Here is an 8,797-nt window from a genome sequence, read left to right as displayed (position 1 = left end):
ATGAAGTTAAGTAACACTTATTTGAAAATAATGCAGATAATGGGACTTTATTATTTAACTTAGAAATTCTGGTTAAGGTGGTGCATGTAAGCACACGTATGTTTAATCTTAGAAACTGCTAGATGTATTTCAATGAAATACTAAACTATCCAACCTGCGTAAAAAACTCGGATAGCTAACTCTATTTTGCATATTCTGCTTATTATGGTCCTTAACATTTGACTTAGAAATTATGGTTATGGTTAAGGTTTTGAATGTGCATGTAACAACATTTACGTCAATATCTCAGCAGATACATCATGCATTGCATTATTACTTTATACAATTGTTGCTAACTTCAATCTACTTAATTAATATAATATAAAATATCTCTATCTTGCATATACTATAAATCTTGCTCCTTTCTTATTCGACTTAGAGATTCTTGGTTTTGCATGTAATCACATATAAATGCAACTACCTTATGCATTGCATTGACATTTTATACAATCAAGTATGATAACCCCTTTTTGCATATAATGCAAATTTTGCCCATTTATGTTTTTTACTGGCTAAGGTTTTGCATGTATTCTTATTTTACAGTGATCCATGCACGTTTTACCAAAACTTTGCAATGGGGATTTGTCATATTTAAAAAGGGCATTTTACAATTCGAGGGAGATGGACTATGTAGGTTTGCAAGTGTTGGTCTACTGGTTGATCGACTTGGTCTTGTCCGCACCATAACTGGTGAACGTAAGTGAACTTGTAGATTGCCCTTGACCAATACATAACCTTAACTTAAGATCAGTAGGTAAAATGGCACAGTGGGTTCCTCCTGGTGCTCCGAGTAACCCCACAGCACAGATTTATCTCGTTAAAACGACATATTGGCCAGTCAGAATCGAATATTAAAAATCGAACGTACCTAACATCTGCCGTTTTTCATCCATGTTTATGCGCGGTAATAAGGCAATTCTGATTGGCAATTATATGTCGACTTAACGAGATTCGCTTGTCCAGTGTGTGTATACCACGTGATAAATTACGTCATATATGCTACGTCAGATGGCAACATTTTGCTTACAAATGAAGACTTAAGACATAGATAACTTTTCTTTTACTACACCATTTTAAATAAAATAAAGGGCAGTCTATGCCGCTTAAATAGCCCCGGCTTTGTTTTATTACCGAAGTTTGATAAGGTGATTAGTTTCATCGAACACTTCGACAAACCTGTTTCCAAAATAATGTTTTGACAGTGCTCCGTCCGTATTGTGAAATGGTTTGTCGAAGTGTTAAGAAACTAAACTCACAATCAAACTCTTGTAAAAGACCGAAGGTAGGGCTCCGTAAGCGTCGTAGACTGCGCTATGTTTCATTCAAAATGGTGAAGAAAAAGTGAAGTTATCTTTGTTTAAAGTCTTCATTCGAAGCGAAATATTGCCTTCCGACGTAGCATTTATGTCGCAATTTATCACGTGGTATACACACACTGTAGTCGTTTAAACGAGATACTAAATCATTTTAACGAAATACGCCAGTCACAATAGCAACTTACAAAGACGTTTTAACAAGATACGTCACGAATTCGATTTAAAATAACGAGATAACAATATAACGTCTTCTTCGTTTCACCGTAGTAAAGACGTTTTACATTAAATTAAATTAAGCATGCTGAAATAATAAATCCAAGAACAAGTCTTCCTTTTATAATAGCTGTGCTATACAAAATTTTGATATATTTTTTGTGTTTAATTCTTGAGAATTCTCCATGCTTTTTTGAAAATATGAAAATAAGACTGTGACGAATTTTACCACAAGCCGTGAAAAATAGTTGACTGTAACCTAAAAAGTTGTTTCTCTATTTATCTTTCATAGTAATTTAGTTAAGAATAATTTGGTCCAATCAGAATGCTGATTGCAACCAAACAAAATGTTTGGTTTTTAAACCAATCGACGCGCAGTTTAAACAACCTATGAACGCATTGCTTTGCTTGAGTGCTTTCCGCGGCGTATATAACGCCGAGTTGGATAATAAATCTTCTACTCCGCCCGGTTAACTCAACCGGTAGAGCGTTGTACTCTAAATCGGACAACCTGGGTTCGATTCCCGAGCGGACTATGTCTCTTCAGTTGTGATTGGTTCTAAAATCATTTCTACGACCATTCGCACTGTACCACTGCCCCTGGCACGTACAGAAGTTGTCAGTTCCTTGCAGAGGTGAAGGCACCTAGTACTTGTTAACCGCCAGATAGTCTGCCCAGGATAGGTGTGCGGTGGTTCAACTGTCATTCCGGGACCCTTCAATGTGCTCACGCCGGGACCCGGAGTATAAACTACTAACACCACCCAATATCGTCATTCTAGATGCAGTTAGCATACAGTTGTCATCAAGAAATAATTGGTATTAATCAACTTGAACTTTGTAGTTGCTTTTCTAAAATAGTATCTTTACCGAAAAGCTCTGCTTTGACGTGTTGAGTAGTTAATAGCTAACGAGTGGACCGGGTTGTTGTTGAAAGATACGAAAGTTAATTTAATGCCTACACTTCTATGCTCTTGCTGGAAAGCTCAGCTATCCCGTGAGGCATAGAAAGTTGCAACTTCAAAAATCTTCAGAGAACGATCTGCTTTCCTGTTTGTTTCAGAGCTTATTTATAGCTTGCAGACGCAAAGAAAGATAACGTATTTTATGTATATACCAAGAAAGCTTTGCTATCTGGTATTTCATAATTGATGAGCCTTTTAATTTTGAAAGTTACAACTCAGTGTTTTATTCAAGAAAGCCCAGCTTTCTGATAATTCACCGAGAACATCGGCAAAGCAGTAGATTTAAAGACGTTGAAATTCATTTTGATAAGTTGATCATAGGCATTTTGCCAAAAGGAAAATTACTCATACAAAATTTCTATAATTATTTTGTGATTATTTATTTTGAACTTAATCAAAATCATTTGTACACAATCAAAAGGTTAAGAAACCTTGAGGAAAAATATTATATAGTTTCATCTTTTGTCATTTAAGAGTTCTAGCTGCCATAAGTTCTATAAAATAGTGTACAGCCGCTCGGTACACTCCGCACACGTTACAAGACGTAAGTTTTTGGAATAAAATTGTATTTTTGCGCAAAATACATACAAAAACGTTCAATCACTAAACATTCAATGCCAACCTATTTTGTCAACCCTAAAATAAGAACGTTTAGGTAAAATGACGAAAGATAAGATATTTAATAAACAGTAGAGTTGGTTAAAAAGTTACCTACCTTAGAAGTAAAGATCCATTGAGCGTTAAAAAAGTTGTCTACCGTAGAAATAATTTATCCACTGATGGTTAATAGTGTTCGATACTACAATTTAGTGTTGGTTCCTTTAACTTTACTGTCTCGACACAAAAAAAAATGCCACCTAGACGCAAGGCAGTAGCTCTGGTAAAGCGAAAGTTGGGCCCTGATGACGCAAGTTCTGTTGCAGAGAAGAAGTTACGAAAAGACGCGGATTCGGATACTTCCGCATCCAAATCAATTGGCAAACCAAAACGTTCAGGGAGTTTCTCATGGTTTATGAAAGTGTACAAGGGTCTCGAAGATTGGCACATTCCGATTTTCAACGAAACGAAAGCGTACACGCGTGCAAATCACGTGCTTTATCCCGGATGTGATAAGCATTTGATCGCTTCGTTAGTTTTTCCTAGCGTTGTTTATGTCGATTTTAACAAGAAACTTGAGGTGGTTTTTAAGGATGAGCTCGTTTTAAAATGGATTGAAGAGAATAAAACGTACTTGGAAAAACAAAAGATAAATTTCCTTTGCAAGAACTTCGACACTACGTTCGAAAAACCAGCTTCGTTCGATTTGTTGATATCGGCTTGCGCTGGTATTGTCTCCGAGAAGTGCACTAAATATTTGAAGACTGGTGGCTATTTTCTGGTTTCTGATGCCCATTTCGATGCAAGAACGATATTCCTGAATCCCAAATTCATACTCGAGGGTGTGTTTGATTCAAAGACCGGAAAGCTTGGAACGGATACAAGTGATTTGGAAGGGCATTTCACTACTATGACTGGAGACGCCATCACAAAAGAACAAGTAGAAGAGAGTCTTGTTAAGCCGAAAAATAGGCGATCGTTTAGACTGAAAAAAGAAGCTATGTTTTATTTGTTTAAAAAGATTTAACATTCGAATAAGCTACGAAATGACATGATGATAGAAGTGGCTTGACTGAAAGAACTCTTATTTCCGGACTGAAGTACAGCCACAATAATGAGATTCATGGAATCATTTTAACTTTTGTTATGTATCGAGTCTTGTGACGTGCAATTAGGTTCATTCGACTGAAGTGCACTTCATGTTTATCTTCAAGCCTCAGTTTGTAATTAAAGGCTACATGTATCTTTATTAGACATTCCATTTATATCATGAGTCGCTTTCTATGTACTATTAATTGTATATAAAATATAGTGGCACCTCTTGAACTATTTCTATCATGCTTTTACTTTTAGCTGATTTTTTACTGCTGTATACATCTTGGTTCTTGTTTCGTTACTTATAAAACTCATAACGTTCATTTTGCTGAATTGACATTTTTGAAATGAAGTTCGAGCGAATTTCCAATTAAGGTGGAACGCGACCGCGAGAGAATTTTCGAGTTGATGTCTGTAAATTGGTATACAAATGTAAACAGCATATATATGCCCAATTAGGGACTGTTTTACATTTTCAAAATTCGAAACAATTTAGAAACTGCGAGTCTTCAAAATATACCACTGACGTCAATATTGGGACGCCTCTCATTTTTTTGCGTTCCAGCTACAAAAATCGATATTTTCATCAATTCTTCGTTTACTTCTATGAAATATCCCCCTCAAGTGAGTCTTGTGAAAACGTTCACGGATATATATTCATTCCCTTGTTTCACGTATCTTATTTTTAATTCGTCTTAAAGTCATTTTTCGCAGCCGAAAGAAAAAAAACGGCGTCGTGCTACGCCTGATACATGCGTACAATAATATCATCTACAGTTTTAAAGTGCATATTTATTAAAAAAATATATTTTAATATTTTTTCACATTTTCGGTATTACAGTTTTACTTTTGGATTTATAATTTCTTTTTGGATTTTTAAAAAAAATGATTGAGTTTGAAAATCCGGTGCCAGTGCCGTGAAACTACGATTAAGAAAGTTATGAAAAGTATCTTCTACACCAATTATGTATCACAATTTTGTCATGTGAAAAACATCATAGTCCGGATATTTCCGTTTATTCCGAATAATTCGAAAACCAATATCCATTTCTTTATTTCGCCAACTTTTGACTATTTCATAAGGAACATGTATCTCCTCGATTTCGAACATTTACCTTGTCTTCTTATTTAAGTTATGACGCCATTGTTTTTTATATTGCGTTCCGATTGGATAAGCGCGACACAATTTAACCAATGGTATACGATGTTACAATTGTCAGCTATTATTTTATACTGACGTCATTCGGAGCTCCTCGGCCATTTTTATCGAAAACAACCTCGGATGTATTTGGACGGTTTACATACTCAAAAAGTGGTACGTTTAAGTCCGCTGCATGTAGATCGCGTAGTAATTTTGTTTTGCAGTTAAACTTTTTGACTTAACTCTTGGTAATCTTAATTATGTTTGCAATGAAACACTTTACTGGCAATCAATTTAAACTTAGATCAATAAATACAACTGTAAAACACTACATTTAATAAATGATATAACTCAAAAATTACGAACTACTTCAACTAATGTACCAGCATATATCCGAGGTTGTTTTCGATAAAAATAGCCGAGGAGTTCCGAAAGATACAACGTATGCTGTCGATAGCCTCCATAAACATTGATGATTTTTTATTGCAAATATAAAGATACATTGTTTAATTGTTGGTGTGTTCAGTCCGTATGAATGCAGGAACGCATGCACGCTTGCAAATTACTGAAGAAACGCGCTATCTTTTTGGAGTATCTTTATTTTTTTGCTGTGGGGAGTGTCATATTTTCGTTTCATTTCGCCTAAGCTTTTAACGAAATAGATCCGGTCTTACAAACAAATACATTAATGACGGTTTCCGATGTATAATAAAAAAGGAATTTGATGCGTTTGTGATCAAAATGAAATGGAACAGCCCTGGATACTTTCTAATAATATGTACATGTAGTTATAATTTAAGTATTTAGACATAAATGCGATAATTATTAAGCGATCTCTTAAAGCTGCACTCTCACAGATTGAACGTTTTGACAACTTTTTTATTTTTTGTCTTGGAACGAACCAATTTTTGCGATAACCCACGGAAACCAGTTATATAAGACTGCTGACAAAAATTAAGTTAGTAACGGTTTAAGCCATAACACATTAACTTTCGGACGGAAATACGATAATCTACGATCTGATTTTTGTCAGCAACCTTATATCATTGGTTAACAGAAAATTACGCAAAAACTGCTCTTTCCAAGAAAAAAAAAAAAAAATAAAAAGTTGTGAAAATGGTATATCTGTGAGAGTGCAGCTTGAATAAGTGACCTTTTCTCGATAATTCTCTGGTAGGAGGCGCTGTTTGAGCGCATTTATTGTTTAGCGCGCCGCCAGTCGAGCGTTCATTGTTTATAGTTAAAAAATATTTTTTTTCGAAATTCACCATACAGCCTCATTTATCAAACTTATTATTTTATTGTATTTCTTTCTTTGTGTGTTGAATCAAGCTTCAATGCTTTGAGCGTCTATGATAATTATATTCCCTTTCATTTTGTTTTACCATTTCTAACTGATACATGTGCTAAGTATGCTTGCGTATCGAAGTGGTTTTATCATAGTCTGTCAATATCCCATGCAATATGCTGTATAATTCAGATTTGTACATTTGTGAAGTCATTACCAACTTTACCAATTTAACCTAATTTGGTGGCTAGTGCGAAAAAGTTTTGGCACCAAAAGTTTTGATTCTCGTTGCACCGTTTACCTAAGACTTCAAAATTAAGTCAAAAAATCGTTCAGCCTAAAACAGAGGTAGCAGGGTCTTAAGATTTGTTAAAATAAGCAAAATAAAGGAATTGAGGCAAAATCTTGTTGACCTCTTCCCTTGTAAAATACACAGAAAATATTGGGTTTGTACATACTCGAATCCAGACAACCTACAATTTTTCTCGGCTCTATATTTCGCGATATGGTATACGAAGACAATAACATACACATGTATATTTATGACAGGTTAAATCACTATTTAAAGCGTCACACTAAAGACAAAGAACATGTACTATGTTTTTTATTATTTGGATGTTTCAATTGAATTTTATACATTTCCAACATTTCACTTCAATTCTTCCATCCTGTAACATCATGCACCAATGCGAAGCCAGTGCAGAATCTCGCACATTCGGAACTCCTCGGCCATTTTTTGTCGAAAACAACCTCGGATTTAAGCATGTAAACCAGTACACCAGCAGAAGTAGCTCGTAAAGATTTGTATTTTATTATTAAATAAATGTAGTGTTTTGGCGTGTATTGTCTTAGTTTAAATTGCTTGCAAATGAAGTTTATTATTGCAAACATTGTTAAGATTCCCAAGAGTTGAGTCATTAAGTTTAACTGCTAAATTGAAATAACTTCGCGATCTACTTGCAGCGTAGTTAAAATGTACCAATTTCTAGCATTGTAAACCGTCCATATACATCCGAGGTTGTTTTCGTAAAAATGGCCGAGGAGCTCCGAATGAATCGCGTAAGGGCTCGGACAAGGTGTGCATTAATGCTGCATTTTGTGTCTGAATTTAACAATATTGAGAGAAGAATTAGAACGATCACAGTAAAAATGAATTAACCGATTGTTCAGAACATTGTTTAAGTGAACTGCATTGTTTACAACAGCGGTGATCTGCAGTATTTCTTATGTGTTTCAGCTGTACTGGCTGTTTTTAAATGTTTGAGCACATCATGAAAAAATCACCCTTTAAAGTTAACAATTACGCCGTTAACAACGTTGTTAACTTTAACAAAGTTCTGAACAATCTACCCATTTTGTACCAAAATGTGAACAAGTCCCTTAACAATCGGAGCTCCTCGGCCATTTTTATCGAAAACAACCTCGGATGTATGCCGGTACATCAGTTGAAGCAGTTCATAAATTTTTAAATTATATTATTAATTAAATGTAGTGTTTTCGACTTGTGTTTATTGATCGTAAGCTTAATTTGATTTCCAGTGAAGTGAATTATTGCAAACATAATTAAGATTCCCTAGGGTAAAGTCATAAAGTTTAACTGCTAAATTAAATTACTACGCGATCTACTTGCAGCGGACGGACTTAAACGTACCGCTTTATGAATATGTAAACCGTCCATATACATCCGAGGTTGTTTTCGGTAAAAATGATCGAAGAGCTCCGAATGGTCCCTTTAATCCATCGTCGGATACCACTGATACACACTACGCTTTGCTTCGTTGTCTATGAAGTGTAACGGAAGAAAGTAACATGGTTGCCGACGATGCTTAAATCAAGGATTTCGCCTTAGTGGGGGCGTAACTTAGTGACGTAAGTTTTTGACTTGCGCTCCTCCCTCAGAACTTATTTTGTTGAGGTTAAAAGTGTTTGCAAGAGGGTTAAGGGGTCCTTCGCCAAAAACATGTTAACAAATAAGTGTCCGAATTGGTGCATTTAAGGCGTTTATTACTTTTTTCTCCTTCATTGAAAAAGTAAAATTTAAGGGGAGGAGGGGTGGCGGGGGGTCGGGTCCCCGAGGCTACGCTAGAGTCAATGTAGCGCGTAATATGATCGAAGTCGTGTACACATGCGTTTCTTTTGAACG

The sequence above is a fragment of the Mya arenaria genome, chromosome 1, assembly GCF_026914265.1.
Source record: "Mya arenaria isolate MELC-2E11 chromosome 1, ASM2691426v1".
Lineage (NCBI taxonomy): Eukaryota > Metazoa > Mollusca > Bivalvia > Myida > Myidae > Mya > Mya arenaria.
The sequence above is the reverse complement of the archived record's forward strand: the minus strand, read 5'-3'. Positions refer to the sequence as shown.